This window comes from Gopherus flavomarginatus, chromosome 1 (assembly GCF_025201925.1).
Source record: "Gopherus flavomarginatus isolate rGopFla2 chromosome 1, rGopFla2.mat.asm, whole genome shotgun sequence".
Lineage (NCBI taxonomy): Eukaryota > Metazoa > Chordata > Testudines > Testudinidae > Gopherus > Gopherus flavomarginatus.
In genome coordinates, this window is record NC_066617.1 from 103,869,278 (window position 1) to 103,887,425 (window position 18,148).

An 18,148-nucleotide genomic window follows, 5' to 3' on the forward strand; every position below is an offset into this window, starting at 1 on the left:
TAAACAGAGGGCTTCAGTCTCTGGGGCTGTCCATCTGGCCCCTTTCATGAGCTCTAGAGTCAAACACACCCAATTTAAAAATTAAAATAGATTATGTAATGTCACAGGATGGGGGACAGTCCTGGTTTATGGCAATGCTGAATATTTAAAGGACATCGTCACTGACTTTAGTCCAGAGATCTGATGAGACAGGGAAAGTGAAGCAGCTCCCACGTATATGCTGGTGATGTTGCAGACTAGTGAACACAGCTGGACCATGTGAGCTATCTATAAAGCATGCAGGTAAAGCGTTTCTTTCTTTTTCCCCCCTGTTACTGGTTTAGCAAAGGTTATTTTATATCTCAAATAAAAATATTTTAAACCAAAAAGAGGAAAGAAAAGAAGGCACTGGTCTGATCTCCCTAACCCCCTCAAGCTCCATGCAGGATTCTATGATGGTTATGACTAGTCCTGATCCTGAAAAGCATCAGTGCGACTAGTCACATGAGAGAAGTTGTTCAACTGTGTAAGTGTTTGCATGAGCAGCCCTCTTCAGTGCATATGATGTGCCTGATCCTGCCAAGGCAGAGTGTAGTGCTCTGTGATAGGGGGCTTGGAGAGCCACATGGCCCAGTGGTTAGCGCACCCAACTCTCAACCCCTTACCTCTTTGTCAGTGCAGCTGAAGTGACTGTTCCTGACCTTAAGCCAGGAATCTTCAGCTTTTCACCCACATCTGGGCCTTTGCCCTTAAAGGGCTGTGGTAAAGGAACCCGGTCTTCCCTCCCCACTGAGACCCAGCCCAGAGCCCTGTGGAAAGCAACACAAGCAGGGTCCTCCCTGTAGGAAATCCAAGTTTGCTTCCCTGGACTACTTCCTACCAATAGGTCCCTTCAGGGTATGGGGCTTTATAGTCCAACCAGTCAGTCGCTCAATGAAAAATAGTGCAAAGGAGCTGGGCCTTGCAGGTTCTCAAAGGGGGAGTGGGTGGTTGAAGAAGGCTCTGCCTGGGGGCCTTATCTGCTCTATGATCTGCCCCCACTCACAGTCTCAACCTTCCCGGAGAAGGATTCCTCTGTCCTGCAGCCTGTTACCACCCTTTGCCTGGGCTCCTGAGCTCCTTTTAACCCGCTCCTCCAGTCAGAGCATGCTCAGCAGGCCCGGAGGGACAGGGCTACTTGAGCCCAGTATTGCCTTTTAACCTCTTTGGGCCCACGGTGGGGTTTGTATACCCCATCACATGCTCACTACTGTGAGCAGTTCTCAATATTGCCAGACCCAGGCATCACAAAATCAAGAGACAGATGCCAAAAATATCAGGAGATTGTTAAAAAGGTTATTGTTTTTAAGCCAATTAATTGTAAACCACACAGGGTTTTTTGTTTGTTTGTTTTGTCTGCTGTCTTATTTTCAAGCCTTTGGAAGCCGCCTAGCCCAGACTTGTGTGTGATCATTTCAGGGTCAGAATTTCATCATACGGGTACACACAGAAATGCCAGCCTGCCCCTTAACGCTTGGAGGGCAGACTCCATTTCCTCCCTTTCCTAACCCGTGGGGTGTAGGAACTATCCCTCTCCCCTATTATTATCATGCCTCCCTCCCCATTCTTCCAGCCCCTGTTCTCTCCCTCTTCCGACGCCCCCCATCCAGTCTCCCCCACTGTGGCCAGCTTGAATTCAGACCTGCTGGAAGTATTGGGAGACACTATCCATTTTAAGGAAGAGCAAAACATGGGGCTATGGATAGGGGTGTCATTTCTCACGCACAGAAACCCCATCAGATTGGTAGGGGGAAACGTTTATACAAAGTGTTCAGCTAATATTTCAAACAATGAAAAGTAAAATGGAATTTTAAACTATACGAATGCTTTAAAATGAAACAACAACAATAATAAACTTATGGCAGGCAGAAACCAGGCAAGTACTTTGGAAGAGGAAGTAGATTCCTGTTTATAACTGAGAATGTTCTTACATGTAAATACCCAAAGGTGTTAGAGAAACTGTTAGAGGAAGTACTTGGATTTTGCACATCCTAGTCATATAATAAATTCCACTGCTGCCTTGAATCCCAGGTGTATTTTTCTTGCTCCTCCTGCCTGTTGGAACCCTCATCCTATCAATACTAAACATTACTTTTGTAAGAACCATCATCAGTTCTCAGTGGACCCATTCCAACTTCAGCTGTTAGCTCCTGCTTCCATCATGCTCTTTATAATCACTGCCATCACCAGCTACTCTTGTCACTAGACCTATCTTTAGGGTAACCAACTATACAAATTATGGGGACCAAAGTCAACATGATCCCTACATTACCAGATAAAACGGTGGATGCAAATCAGGCCATGAGATACCCCTTACCTCTTCTTGGGTTCTTGCTGCCAGGAGGGTGAAGGTATTGCAGTGAGTTATTTCCTGTCTCCTGATCCCATTGATAAGGCTGGCCTGGGAACTGCAGAGTTCCCAGAAAAATAAGCCCCCCCCCCAAGTTGCTTTGCTTGTGGCTTGCCCTGCAACCCTACAATGCAGTCCAAATCTCAGTCCTGTATCACTGTATACTCTTGAGGGGTAGGGAAGGCAGGAGAGTTCCTTGTGCTGCTCCATCTATCAGGTACTTTCCCATTCTCAGCATGAGTTAATTCTTTAAATCCTACTTAAGCCTTTCTTTTTTAAAGTTGATGATGCACACTTTCTGGAAGGCTTTTTGTAATAGTCCACATGGGGGATGAAACAGAGAAACACACTGAAATGTATTATATATATTTGCATATAAAATAAACAAGGAGCAAGTATGAATTAGAAAAGGTACAAATAACCCCAGGGGTCTGGGTGACATCTTAATAAAACTGTGAAAGAGAAGCTCCAGTGGTTTAATTAAACCACCAGAACTCTAGCAAGGGCGTGAGCCAAAGAAAGTGCTTCTCTAACTCACTCCCCGACCTGATGATCAGGGATCACTGGCCCCGGGACACACTGGAGACCAGAGCACAAGGACAAATGGGCAGGCAGCAGTCTTACCATGAAGATTTCTAGATCTCACGAGAACATGTGAGCCAGTGAGTGGCCAGATTCCAGCTCTGTACTTCGTGACCCCATTATTGCAGAACCCGACGCATCCATGTTCAAGACTGTTTTTGAATGAGAGAAGAGACCCAGTTACAAGATGCTTTTCCATTGTTGTGGGTTCAATTACAGCTGTGCAAATAACGGATTTTTTTCAGTTGGTGGTCAAAATGAAACCCAAAAAATCCCCAAACAGTTTTCAAACTGAAAAAAAGCTATTTTTTTGTTCTAATTTTTTTTAAAAACCCTTTTTTAAAAAAAATTGCAGTCACATTCAAAACAAAGAAGATTTTTAATTGAAACATTTCATTTAAAAATGTCAAAATGAAATGCTTTGATCTTATTTCTTTTTTCTTCAGCTGAAACAATTCAGTAAATTCAACCCGAATTCGCACAAAGTTTCTGTGACAGTGTGAGATGAGAGAAGTCGTAACCCTGTCACCATAACTGAGTGGGGGCCTGGTGCCAGATTCTGTGTTTTGCCTCTTGGGAGGCTTGGCACAAGGAAGGAGGGCTTTGTACCTTTGAGATTCTGTGCTGGTGTGAGCCAGGTGTACAACAGAAGAAACTCCATGGACTAGGAGCGGTGGAAACTCCCTACAAGTGGGGGGGGGGCACTGGCACCTAACCATGGCCTCACTCCCTGTGCTGTCCCTTCCCCCTGAGACCGCCTCCTGCCCTTACATAGCCACTTCTCCTGTGCCCCTGTCCCCTGCTCACTCCTCTCCGTCTCCTCCCCCCATCGCTCACCCTTATGGCCGGTAAAAAGTGGGAGGGCATAGCCCCCTAGCCCTGTTCTAGTACCCCTGCCATGGGCTTACTGTAGCTTATGGTGCCTCCATACGGCTCAGAGTAGCTGAAGTGTAAAGTGCTCTGGCCATGCTCTCCCATCTAAATCTTAAAGCATGAGCCTCTACTGCCTGAGCCTGTTAAAGCTCCAGCTCTGCTAGCCACAGCTCATGTTTTAAGATTCAAAGATTGCAGGTTTGATCCCCACTGCCAATGAGCCACCCGAGCTCCTCTACAATTCCAGAGTAGCTGCATGTTTCTAGGAAAACGATGAGCCATGAAGCATGCATGCAGTGTTGTTGAAGCTGTGTCGTTCCCAGGAGGCTAGAGAGACAAGGTGGGTGCTGTTTGACCAACTTCTGTTGGTGAGAGAAACAATGCTTTGAGCTACACAGAGCTCTTCTTCAGGTCTGGGAAAGGCACCCAAAGAGTCACAGCTAAATACAAGGTGGAACAGATTGTTTAGCATAAGGAGTTAACACATTTTGCAAGGGACCATGAAACAGTTAAGAGTTACTCAGCCCTCCATGGGGTCACTTTAGGAAGGTTTTCTTCACAACCCTTTCTGGACCCTGGTAGCGGAAGACGTTTTCCAGGAACAGCTGAGCCATCTTCCGTGCAATAGAAACAGTATAGTATAGGATGAAGTGTGCCATCTTTGTAAGGAGGTCTATGGCAACCAGGATTACTGAGCATCCCTGAGAGTCTGGAAATTCTACAGTGAAGTTCATTGATAGACCAAGGCTGTGGAGGCACGGACAGATGCTGGAGGAGACCTAGAGGTTTTGATCATGGGTTTTTGGTACTTGCGCAGAGGTCACAAGATGTTATATAATCCTTGATGTGAGCTCAAAGATCTAGCCACCAGAAATGCCTCGATACCAGATTCCAGGTCTTGAACTGGCCAAAATAGCCTGCAATAGGCAAACTGTGGCATAGTTTCAATACCTGAAGGCTAGGTTGTCCCTCTAGAAAATAAATGCAACCCCTGTGATACAGGAGGCCAATCTGAAATCGGAACATTGAGTTGGGTCACATACCCCAATTGTTCAAGGTCTGGTGATTTGGGTTTTGAACGAGTCATCAGGGAGTAGATGGAGGACATCAGACTGCTGTTGATTGTTCTTTTGACAAAGTTGGACATCTTGAGTATGGTGGTAATGGGCTCTTTACCAGGTTTCAGATATTCATCTTTGGGCACCCATCCTCTTCCTGTTACTTGTGCCTGAGTGATAGTTCACAAAGTTGAATCAAGTGAAGAACAAAAACCAGTGGAATGGCATTGGTTAAGGTGTCTAGCAGTCCATAGGTACTCCAGGTTCTTGTGGTCCATCAGAGCTTGGACCAGGAATCTGGCTACTTCTAGGGGGTGGTGCCACTCCACAAAATCTGCCTTAATAGATAGTAGCTCCTTGTTCTACATGTTGTAATTTTTTTCTACTGGAGGTAGCTTCTGAGAGTACAAGGCACAGGGGTGGAATTGTTTATGGGGGCTCACATGTTGAGATAATATTGCACTTATGGCAAAATTTGAGGTGCCAGTCTCGATCATACGTAGTTTAGTGGAATCTGGGTAAATCATGATGAGTGCTGAGATGAATGCCTTCCTCTGTCGCGCCAGGGCTGACTAAGCCTCCGTGCCCCAGGTGAAGCAGGTCCTCTTTTGCAGGAGTACCACTATGGGTGCAATTAAGCTAAAGAATCCTTTAATAAGTCACCTGCAAAATCTGGCAAATCCCAAGAATCCCTGCGTCCCATGTGTGTCCTTCAGTGCAGCCCAGTTGGATATTGCTGCCACTTTGAGCGGCTCCATGGTATGTCCCTCAGGTAAGATGACATATACCAAGAATTCCACTGTCTTTTTAATGGAACCTCCAGCTTTGTGAAGAGTTTGTTTTGGTGGAGTCTCTCCAAGACAATACACACATAATGATTGTGGAAGGCTTGACTTTCAGAGACAACAAGGATGTTGTCCAGTAAATTATGACATTACTGGAAGGTTGCTGGTGTGTTGCACAACCCAAACAGCATGACCAAGTGGCCATACATGGTCTGAAAGGCAGTCCTTCCTTGTCTCCTTCCTGAAACCACACCAGGTTATAAGCTCCATGGAGGTCCAACTCTGTGAAGACCTTGACAGAGTGTGGCCTTTCAAACAGCTCATTAATAATTGGTAAAGGATACTGGTTTCAGATTGTTATCTTGTTCATGGCTCTGTAATCCAGACAAGGCCAGCGGAAGCTGTTTTTCTTTGCCATAAAGATGATTGGGAGCCTCACTGAGGACATAGAGGGGCAAATGAAACCCTTCTGCAGGTTTTCCTTGGGATCTCTCCAGAAGGCCTGAAATTCAAATATAGAGAAGGAGTAAATGCACCAAAGGGAACCTCTGTTCCTCACTGGAGGTCAATAGGACAATCATAGCTGTGATGGGGCAGTAGCTTGTCAGGTTGCTTTTTGTCAAACATGTTGACATAGTGTTGATATTTAACAGGAACCCCTGGAGCTGTTGGGGAGGTCATGGGGGTTGCGGGGTCACCTCTGGATCATCTCTAATGGTTGCTGGTCTCAAGTCAGCTCTCAGGAAACAGGACTGTTGGTAAAACAGGGAGTCAAAGCGTACCATGCCTGACCACCAGTGGAAGCGTGGGACACGGGTGATGAGTAAGGGGATGCCAAAGACAACTGATGAATGCAATTCACGAATTAGCCCAATCTGAAGGATTTCTTGGTGGCCTAGAAGGGTAGTTACCTCTAAGGGAGTCGTCTGGTGGGCAACTGGTCTCAATGTATGGCGTGACCTCTCTTTGGGCTGCATTAACTCGGCAGAGTCCTTGCGCCAGGTGGGGATTTTGTTTGCTCAGGCAAACTTCAGATCCATGAAATTTCCTGAGGCACCCGAGTTCGCCAGCACCTATAGGTTGTTGTTGGGGATGGTACTGGAGAGGGAGTTGAAGATAAGTTAGACACAGATTGCCCATCACCAAGATACCGAGAGACAAGCATTGGTCTGGGCTGCTGAGGGAAGAGGGGGTTGGTGCCAGCAGGACTGGTTGGAGTCAGGAGGACCATCTTTTTGCTTAGCAGTGTTTGCTCAGGAAGTCATCCATCTTGATGCATAGGTCAATGAAAACACTCAGGCCAGATGTGGATTCCACTTGTGTCAGTTAATCTTTAATATCTTCGTTTAAGCCAAGCCAGAAATGATAACACTGCATGTCCCCATTCCATTCAGTGTCTACTATCAAGCATCTGAACTCCACTGCAGATTTAGCAATGGGCCGGCATCCCTGCCTCACAACCTGAGTAATGGAAAATCACCACCATAGCTTCAAAAAAGTCTTCAGATTGTCCCAGAAGTGGGCTTGACATTTTCCAGGAGCAGAGACACCTAAGCTAGGGCCTCCCAGGTAAGCTGGCTGATAATCAATCCAACTTGGGCTTGGTCAATGGAGTATGACAGGTAAGGGCATAAGACCTAACATATTTCTGGTCTTTCTGAGTGTCCCCCTCAGGGCACAGCAGTTCATTTAACCCTGTAATCATGGCTCTACTCTTCTTAAGTTTTTCCATCAATATCTGGAGAAGAATAGACACCCCATGAAAGTAACCAGCTACTTTGATTTCTTTTTTAAACAGAGAGGATAAAATGTGAACACCATGAAAAGAACCCCCACAAACTCAAGGACAGTTCTCAGGGGAAAGGAATTGGGAAAGAAATGGAAACAGGGAAGAAACGCTGTGATATGTAGGCTTTTAAAATTTGATTAAAATACCTGACAAATGTTGCCTTCATGCTGACACTAAATAAACAACACTTACAACTAGTCACTGTCAAGGAGAACACTGGAGAGACAGTCACCCCAAGGCAAACACTTTTCCCCTAGCTTTTGTTTCCATGTTTGGTTTTAACCTCTTGTTTACAGACTTGAGTCAATTTGTTGCACTGCTTCTACACTGCTCACTCCTCTTGACTGCAAAGGATTGAGAATAGCTTAAAAGGCATGGGTGAGGATGCTGACTTTCATCATTTGCTTGGCTGTCACTGTGAGAAGAAATGAAACAGCACTGGCATATACAGCAACGTTCTTATTTACACTTGAGTGGTAACCTTTCCTTTCATCCTTAACCGTGTGACAGATTCTCCTGGGGATTTGTTATTTCAGAAATATGTACGCTCAGGATTGAAAAAGTAAAATAAACGAACAAAAGGGGTGGGGTGGAGAATCTTCACAGGGTAAAACAAAAGCTTTCCTCAAGACTGAATGGGGGGTGGGGGAGGAATGCTGTCCTGTATATACATATTTAAATATGTCTGACACAGAAAATCAAATATTATTTGAGGCTAAAAAAACTCCATCTTAGCTCTCTTGTGCTGCTATTGATTCCTAGCCATATTTTCAGAATATCCCAGACTGAAATAAAAGTTTCAATTACTTGTGGAGTTTTTTTTTATTATTATTATTCAGGGTGTTAACCACACACACAGCTTGGTACGCCAAATGGCCCTGCATGGAACAATTTCCCCTCCTAGAAAATGAATGTAAACTGGGCAACTCTTGACTCAAAATAAGCCAGAAGTAGCTTTCTGCTCTAAATTTGAAGGGATGTAAACATCTAGGGCTAGATCCTGGCCCATGCTTAGCCTCTTTGTGCTGCTTTGGTATTATCCAAGGGCCAGAAACCTGCCTTAGTATAGCAGTCATGAATTTCCCCAACATAGGATGGATTCTCCTAGCCTGGTTCTAGCCCACCACTTCCCAAACCTGCCATCAAGAATTAGGGAACATGGGGGCATTCCAGAGTGCAACCAGATATAGCAGGAGCACCCTGTGCTCTACTAATCCCAGTGATGCAAGAGCCCCTAGGGGGCAGTTAAAAGCCAATGTTATTTAGATCAGCCCTGAGGCCCAGCTGTCCCAGGGACAGGGGAAGCACAAAGGTAGGGTATATGTTTGCCAGCCCCCTTGGGTTCGACAGCAAGTGCAGTCTGATGGATCTGAGATCACAGGGCCCCAGTCAGGGGGACACAGATCTTTCCGTGTTTTGAGAGAACCCTTGTGGGGCATTTTCTCTGCTTGGTCTAGCAACCAATGGGATCTAGGGTGCAAGTCTCTAGTAAGTTTTTGTACTTCTAGCCATTAAATACACACCAGAAATTTGGGAGTGGAGTTTTTCAGTTATGTTATTCTATTATGCAGCAAAAATGTCGGTTCATTTATTGCAATTAAATATATCTATTCCCATCCCTCTTGGACCATATACAAATAATATTAAAAACACAGCCATCCAGGGACCAATGTCCTAAACAGTAATAAACTCTCCCACATCCCAATGAGAAAGCTCATCTTAGTGAGCCACCCATCTACTCATTCCTTCCCACCCAAAAATCCCCGGGAGAACGCACAGGTTTTACAACAGGACCTGAAGGTCAACAGAGAAAGGCTTGGACAACTGAGGGGGAAACAAACTGCACATCTGAAAGAGCCCGCAGTGAGAATGCTCTATCTCCAGCCCCGAATGATTAAACCAGGGGGTGATGGTTCCAGTCCTTCTGTTAATTACTATTGCATAGGAAGTGAGGCTATCTCTGGATGTGTTTTCACTGCAGATTTACCTTGAGTGATTGGCACTTGGGAGCCTAGCCCAGGTATGGACAGTCATAGTGCAAAGCCCTACCTGATCTACCGTGTTCTCACCACTGCACTCCCCTGTGTGTGTTGCTACCATGGTTGCTGCCCCAGGACTGAGGAGCACATCCTCAGGTTCTTTGGGTAGCATTTAGATAAGCCAACTCTTTGATTCTTTCCCAGTGAATTGCAGAAAAACGTTTTTATCTTTCTGAGCACGTGCTGGGAATTATGGGAAGGCACTGAAGGACTACTGGCACTCGAGTGATTTAGCCTGCATTCTATAAGCATTGCCAAATTTGCGTAAAACAAGTGTTTTTGGCCAATTGGGCTGGCATTTTTAGGCAGTCAGGCCTGTGGGTTTTTCCACTTGTCTTGTGGGATGAACGATGGCTGGCATGTGTATTTTGACAGAAATCCCACCTAGCCTCATGACGCATATCCCCACCCAGCATCGTGATCTAATCCATGCCTGGCATCATTATAAGAAATTCAAACCCTGTCCTCTGCTTATATTTTTCTGGTTTTTGTGGGATTTTCCTACTATTTAGGCTTGTTTTGCAGTGGTTTTCTGGCAAGGTACAGCCCAAGAGTATTGGATCATTCCAGCGACCTGAGCTCTAGCCCAGTGGTTCTCAAAGCTGCTTGTTCAGAGAAAGCCCCTGGAGAGCTGGGCCGGTTTATCTGCTGCGTCCACAGGTTCAGCTGATCGCAGCTCCCACTGGCCACGGTTCATGCTCCAGGTCAATGGGGGCTGCAGGAAGCGGCACGAGCTGAGGAATGTACTGGCTGCCCTTCCGCGGCGAACCATGGCCAGCGGGAGCCATGATCAGCCGAATGTACAGATGCAGCAGGTAAACAAACCGTCCTGGCCTGCCAGGGGCTTTCCCTGAGCAAGCGGCGGACTGGATTTGAGAACCACTGCTCTAACCTACACCTCAGCTACTCCAGATGGAAAGAACCACCACAATCAGGGGAAAGGTTTTTATATGTGAACAGGAGTCAAGTTCGAGACCACACTGAAGTAAGGGTCTGAGTTAGCTCTACAGTAAAGATGTACCCTCTGAAGTAAATACAACCATGAGCTCAAACCATTTATGGTTTAAGACAACACCTACACGGCTGAATCAGCAGCAGCTGAAGACTGGTTCTGATTTCAAGGCCAGGAGCACTTTACAAACAGAATCAGATGCAAAAGAAAACGAAGATCATGTGATCTTCGTCAATTCCCCTCTCCAGCCATTTCCACCTCAAAAGCTCTCCTGTTTGAGCCAGGCGCTGAATCTGCTTGCACAAGCTACCGAGTGGTAGTCCTTTGTCACAGGAAAACCTGTTCATCATGCAAATTAACAAACAGGGAGCATGATGGGAACAGATGGTAGGTGGAAAGCCATCTATGCATCGGTACTCAGATACTACAGCAATGAGCATGGTACAAATATCAAGCTAAAGATAACATTTGGGGAACCATGTCAATGAACTTAATCTATTAATGGTGTAACCCATTAAAGTCAAAGAAGTTACATTTGGAATGAAGTTGGCCCATTGTCTCAACATTTTTAAATATCAGTTTTTTCTCTTCTCCGTCCCTCATGTTCTCCAGTCCATCTTCCCCATTCCCTTCTTGCTCCCAACATCTCTCTCCCCTATCCCTCTTGCTCTCTCCCATCCAGTGTTCTGCTACTCAGTTCATCCCTCCCTCCCCTCCTGCTGCCTGGTTCAGTGTGTCTCCTTCAAGCTCTGCTGAATACTGCTTCTTGCTCTATCCTAAAGTACATGGGCAAAGTGGAGAGATTGGAATGCTGGTCACAGGAGAGCTCCTCACTGACATGAGAGCTCTTTATCTGTTACCCACATATCACACAGAGTAGAGAGCGCACTTCTGACTCCTGCAACCGCCAGAGGAAGAAAAGCAGGAAGGCAAAATGGCAGATGGAGATAGATTACCAAGCAGGATGTGGCAGCATTTTGGGGTGGAATTTTCAAAGAAATCTACAGCAGCAGGATCCTGACACAAGGAAGAAAGTAAAGCAGCAGAATAGGGACCCTGGACTTCAGAAAAGCAGGCTTTGACTCCCTTAGGGAACTGATGGGCAGGATCCCCTGGGAGAATAGCATGAGGGGGAAAGGAGTCCAGGAGAGCTGGCTGTATTTTAAAAAATCCTTATTGAGGTTGCAGGAAGAAGACATCCCTCTGTGTAGAAAGAATAGTAAATACAGTAGGAGACCAGCTTGGCTTAACAGTGAAATCCTTGTTGGTCTTAAATGCAAAAAAGAAGCTTACAAGAAGTGGAAGATTGGACAAACGACCAGGAAGGAGTATAAAAATATTGCTCAGGCATGCAGGAGTGAAATCAGGAAGGCCAAATCACACTTGGAGTTGCAGCTAGCAAGAGATGTTAAGAGTAACAAGAAGGGTTTCTTCAGGTATGTTAGCAACAAGAAGAAAGTCAAGGAAAGTGTGGGCCCATTACTGAATGAGGGAGGCAACCTAGTGACAGAGGATGTGGAAAAAGCTAATATACTCAATGCTTTTTTTGCCTCTGTCTTCACGAACAAGGTCAGCTTCCAGACTGAGAAAGAAATGGTTCGGGACTATTTAGAAAAACTGGATGAGCACATGTCCATGGCGCCAGATGCACTGCATCTGAGAGTGTTAAAGGAGTTGGTGGATGTGATTGCAGAGCCATTGGCCATTATCTTTGAAAAATCATGGCGATCGGGGGAGGTCCCGGATGACTGGAAAAAGGCTAATGTAGTGCTCATCTTTAAAAAAGGGAAGGAGGAGGATCTGGGGAACTACAAGCCATGCAGCCTCACCTCAGTCCCTGGAAAAATCATGGAGCAGGTCCTCAAAGAATTAATTCTGAAGCGATTAGAGGAGAGGAAAGTGTTCAGGAACAGTCAGCATGGATTCACCAAGGGCAAGTCATGCCTGATTAACCTAATTGCCTTCTATGAGGAGACAACTGGCTCTGTGGATGAGGGGAAAGCAGTGGATGTGTTATTCCTTGACTTTAACAAAGCTTTTGATACGGTCTCCCACAGTATACTTGCCGGATGAATGGACTATGAGGTGGATAGAAAGCTGGCTAGATCGTCGGGCTCAACAGGTAGCGATCAATGGCTCCATGTCTAGATGGCAGCTAGTTTCAAGTGGAGTGCCCCAAGGTTGGTCCTGGGGCTGGTTTTGTTCAATATCTTCATTAATGATCTGGAGGATGGCGTGGACTGCACTCTCAGCAAGTTTGCAGATGACACTAAACTGGGAGGAGTGATAGATACACTGGAGGGTAGGGATAGGATACAGAGGGACCTAAACAAATTAGAGGATTGGGCCAAAAGAAACCTGATGAAGTTCAACAAGGACAAGTGCAGAGTCCTGCACTTAGGACAGAAGAATCCCATGCACTGCTACAGACTAGGGACCGAATGGCTACGAAGCAGTTCTGCAGAAAAGGACCTAGAGGTTACAGTGGATGAGAAACTGGATATGAGTCGACAGTGTGCCTTTGTTGCCAAGAAGGCTAATGGCATTTTGGGCTGTATAAGTAGGGGCATTGCTATCAGAATGAGGGATGTGATCATTCCCCTTTATTTAACATTGATGAAGCCTCATCTGGAGTACTGTGTCCAGTTTTGGGCCCCACACTACAAGGAGGATGTGGAAAAATTGGAAAGAGTCCAGCGGAGGGTGACAAAAATGATTAGGGGGCTGGAGCACATGACTTATGAGGAGAAGCTGAGAGAACTGGGATTGTTTAGTCTGCAGAAGAGAAGAATGAGCGGGAATTTGATAGCTGCTTTCAACTACTTGAAAGGGGGTTCCAAAGAGAATGGATCTAGACTATTCTCAGTGGTACCAGATGACGGAACAAGGAGTAATGGTCTCAAGTTGCAGTGGGGGAGGTTTAGGTTGGATATTAGGAAAAACTTTTTCACTAGGAGGATGATGAAGCACTGCAATGGGTTACCTATGGAGGTGGTGGAATCTCCTTCCTTAGAGGTTTTTAAGGTCAGGCTTGACAAAGCTCTGGCTGGATGATTTAGTTGGGGATTGGTCCTGCTTTGAGCAGGGGGTTGGACTAGATGACCTCCTGAGATCCCTTTCAACCCTGATATTCTATGATAGTTGCCCAACACCCACAGAAATGCAATGAGAGATTAATGGCTCCTTACCAGTCTTGGTGGATTTATGCAGCACAAAGGAATTTATGTGGCAAGTAGATGAAAAGGTAAAATATGCTGCCCTCTATGTGGTCACATAACTATTAAGCATGGGCACCTGTACATAGCCTTTTACAACTGTAACTCTCATCTTTCTCTTAGCTCCTTACCTTCCCCACCCCCAAAACTCTTACTCCGTTATCTCTTATTGTGCTACAGCTAACTTAAATTGTAGACACCATCAGACAGGAGTTCATCTTTTTAAGTTTGTCTGCAGAGCACTGCACACACATAACACTAAAAAAAAAATGACAATCATTTGCTGTAGGAGGTATAGTTTTTAGACAGCGCTAAGCATTAGCCAGTGTCTCTTGTTACAGGACTGAGAAGTTAAAGTTAAAGGGTATTACAGGGGAAAACAGAGGTTGAACAATTTCCCTGGCAGTCGCATTCTTTTGATGAACTTGCCTAGAGGGGTTAGTGTTCTCCAAGAATGGAGAGCATGTGGATTCGCTCCTAATCTCTAGTACTGAAAAGCACCACAGTTAACCTGCACTCAAATCAACATTTCTGGAGACAGCGGATCCTGACAGATTACAGTGCCTGATTTGGCTATTTCCAGAAATGTGGAGTTGGCATAGTATTGAACAGATGTCTCAATCATGACAAGAAGTCCACAAAAGTATTTCATACAAAATTAGAAGGTGTAGTAGAAAGAGGAGGTAGCTGGTCAGATACTCTGTGCTAGAGTCTTATTTATTTCCATTTAGAATGCAGCCGATCAGGCAGTCTTCTGCAACTTTGGGCACTTTTCGCATTATTTAAAATAAAAAAACAACCAAAGCAAAGCTAGCATCAAGTTGAAAGAAAAATGCCAGCAAGCCCTCCCAAGAAGAACCCAATAGGTAGCGTTTTCCCCACTGAACTGCCCATTCCCCCATAAACAATCACCCCCATGAGGCCCCACTGTCTTCAGATGCCTGGCTGGGCAAAAGAACAAGCCTTATCGCATACCCTAAGTCCCAGAGTATCTCAAACCAAGGACAGAAGCTTGGTGAAAAATGCTCTGCAACCAGCATCCTCTGTTAAATGAAGGGAATCCAGCTTGAGCACCTCTGCTGATTATACCTGTGGGTATAATGTTATGGGAACTTAGGATAACCAGATGTCCCGATTTTATAGGGACAGTCCCGATTTTTGGAGCTTTTTCTTACATAGGCTCCTATTACCCCCTTATCCCCTGTCCCGATTTTTCACACTTGCTATCTGGTCACCCTATGGGAAGTGGGGTGGTCTTTTCTGTAGGCAGGTCCCAAGCCATTTAAGGCTTTAGAGGTTAAACGCTCTAGTCTATTTAAATCATTGGATTGTGGGTGGAGCCCACCAGAAGACAAATGACCTTGCCCTCTCAGATGAAGGAGAGGGCTCTGGACTATTGAAATCCTGGAAAGAGGTGGCATGAGCCCACCAGAACGCAAGGTCCATCCCCCCTCAGGGGAGGGGTCTCTGGACTGACAGCACTGGAGACTGAAGTCTTATATTTATCCACACAACGGATACAGCCTGGGCAATGAGGGAGCAAGCTTCCCCACCTCCCCTTCCACAACCGATGAGAGATTTTGGGAGAGCGACAACTAAACACAAATAAGCAGTGGGGAACAGATAACAGAAGAACAAGAGTGTGGGAAGGGATGTTAGGGAGAACAACAATGGGAAGAACAGAACAGCATGAAGGAAGGGGTTGAGGGAAGAGAGGGAGTGGGGGGAAGAGAGCAGAGCAAGAGGAAAGTAAAGAGGAAGGACAATAGAGAGCAAAGGAGAGTGGACAAGACCCAAAAATGTTTCGTAGTTAAGATATGAAACAAAGAGGGAATGTTACCTGGTTCGTTAGAAAGAACAGGAGAAACAGGACGAGAAAGAATAAAAAAATAAATAAAGAGACAGTAAAATGAAAATAACCAGAAAAGAGAGAGAGTATAAAGAGGGTGGTGGAAGAAACACAAAGAGGGAGCAAAGGAATGGGAAAATGGAAGACTAGACAAGAAAACATACTTGATCCATTTAGGCTGGAGATGTTTTACTCTGTTTTATTTGGGACAGAGGCAAAGATTAAAAAAATATAAAAGTTAGTGACTTGAAGAGGGAAACAGAAAAAGGGCAGTAAATGGGCTCAGTTTGCCAGCTATCATCCTGCAGGGAGATAGATTGCTCTTCCTAGTCTCAAAGATACTAGCAGCCCAACAGCTGGTCACCCAGCAAGGCATCCTGATTCCAGACAGAAAAGGTGAAAGCAAAGAGGCATCTTTCCTTGGTATCTGCCTATTTTTGCATGCTAGCTATTCTGGACACTTAAATTAATGATCAATGTAAATAAACTCTGGATAATCATGCTCATTTAGAATTTGGTTGCCAGCGACTTGTTTTAAAAAAAAAATCACTTTCCTTTTTCTGAGAAATATTGAAGTTGCAGGGTCGTTCTTTCCCCTTGTTTGGTGTGTATTTAGGACATACACAAAATTAGGGTCTGGATCCTAGGGTATTGCGACCTGGTATGGTACTATGTGTATGTATATATAGCTCTCTCGCTCTCTCTCACACCCACCCCCAGCCCCCAACTCTTCTTCTGTGGCATGTGTTCACATGGTGGCAGGAGAGATGCACTGGCTCCCTGCTTAGAGACTCTCTTTGAATGTTATCTATATGCTTAAGGCATCAAATTATGCGTTCAGATATCTGCACACAGCTCCCATTGACCTGAGGGCAGGGTGGATAAAAATCAATGATTTTTAAAAATACTTTTATTTTTTTGGGGGGGGGGAGATTTTTTAATTTAAATCCAATTTTCTGAAGTTTGTTATTTAAAACATAATACATTTTTCTTCTTAAAAATAAACCTGTTTAAAATGAAACCTGAGCTTAATACAAAATATATTGAGGCTTTATTTATTATAGTCTCTTAAAACATTTAAATAAAACTAAATCCACGAGTCTCTATTAAAAGCTTTGAGTTAGAGCCTGCTTTTCGATATAAAGAAAGAATCGGGGGAATAACATCTAGCTTTTGAGGTCAAGCTTTATAAATATGGCACAGTGGGTCAGCCTAAGTATCTCAGGAGACTGTCTCATTTTCAAGAGACTTAGAAAAGTAGGAACTTAAGCTCCAGTCCCTTTTACTTACGAATATTTGAAAATTTTTCCAGGCTGACCTGGGCTTTTCTGACTACAGTTAATCCCTCTGTTTAGTAAACCTTTTAGTTGTTAATGTTAGACATGTTTTGATACGAGAAGATTATGTAGCCAAAACTTTAAGATTGTTTTGTTTAATTTTAATTTTATAAGCTTGATATGCTATTTTGTGGGTTTAATTAAATTCCAGTTACTATCCTAATATCGCTTGACACAAATCATTAGCAAAAAGTTAATTATCTAGTAAATAAGCAGGATATCAGTCACCATTTCTAACATACTAAAAATGTACAATTAATAAGAATCTGAAAATGTTAAGCTATATAATTGCTTAAATAAATGTATACAGTTATAGTGTACTCTCCTATATATAAATGTATATACATCTCTACCCCCATATAACGCTGTCCGTGGGAGCCAAAAAATCTTACCACATTATAGGTGAAACCATGTTATATCGAACTTGCTTTGATCCGCCAGAGCATGCAGCCCCGCTCCCCCGGAGCACTGCTTTACCGCGTTATATCCGAATTCGTGTTATATTGGGTCAGAGGTGTAGTTACATAATAAAAAGAAGTATCAAATCTATATTAAAAGTTCTATTTAGTTATTAATCAATGAGAATGCACCCTTTCTTTAGAAAATAACCAAAGTAGAGATGGAAAAGTTGATTAATGAGGCTTTCCACTCCGTGGTTTAAATAATGTTTTTAATCACTGATTTAAATCTCCTGGATTTTAATCAATCCACCCTGCTTGGGGGGTATCTTTTTTCCAGCTACATCCCCAAAGAATACTTTGTCTGTGTTATTTGCCAGCTATATATAATATATATTATATATATTTGCCAGACCCACCGCACCATCTTGGAATGTGTTGCTACAGCTCCTCATTCTACAGCAGCCCTTAGTACAACTATAAATAGAACTACCAAAACAGCTAAATATTTGAATTTGCAGCTATAGTATAAACATGTGATATCAGGTTTCTGCCTTCAGGGAAACCCTAAAAAGAAACGCACCTTCAACCCCTGAGTTTTTACACTGCATTAGGATTCACAAAGCATTTGCGTCCTAACAACAAAACATGTCTGTGGTGTTCAGGGAACTGTAAATAATTTATCTGTACTGAAATTACAGCTTTAGAACTGTGACGGGTATAGCAGCTTATCATATTGCCCAAAAAGAGTTTGATTAATAACAAATCATTTATTTTCCAAGCAGCTGATTTATGTTCTATAAGTTTCATTTTGTTTTCTCCCCCAATGGAAGTGAGGGGAGAGAAAGTGAGGATGAAGGATCTTCTGAAATTCTAATGGAGCCATTTGTATGTTTGTGAGTA

At 44.2% G+C, this 18,148-nt stretch overlaps 1 protein-coding gene across 2 annotated transcripts in view; it reads right to left on the reverse strand.

Annotated features, from left to right (window-relative positions):
• The window catches only part of ABTB3 (ankyrin repeat and BTB domain containing 3), a 325,425-nt gene that overhangs the window by 106,353 nt on the left and 200,924 nt on the right, over positions 1 to 18,148 (reverse strand). The gene's annotated exons all lie outside the window — the stretch shown is intronic.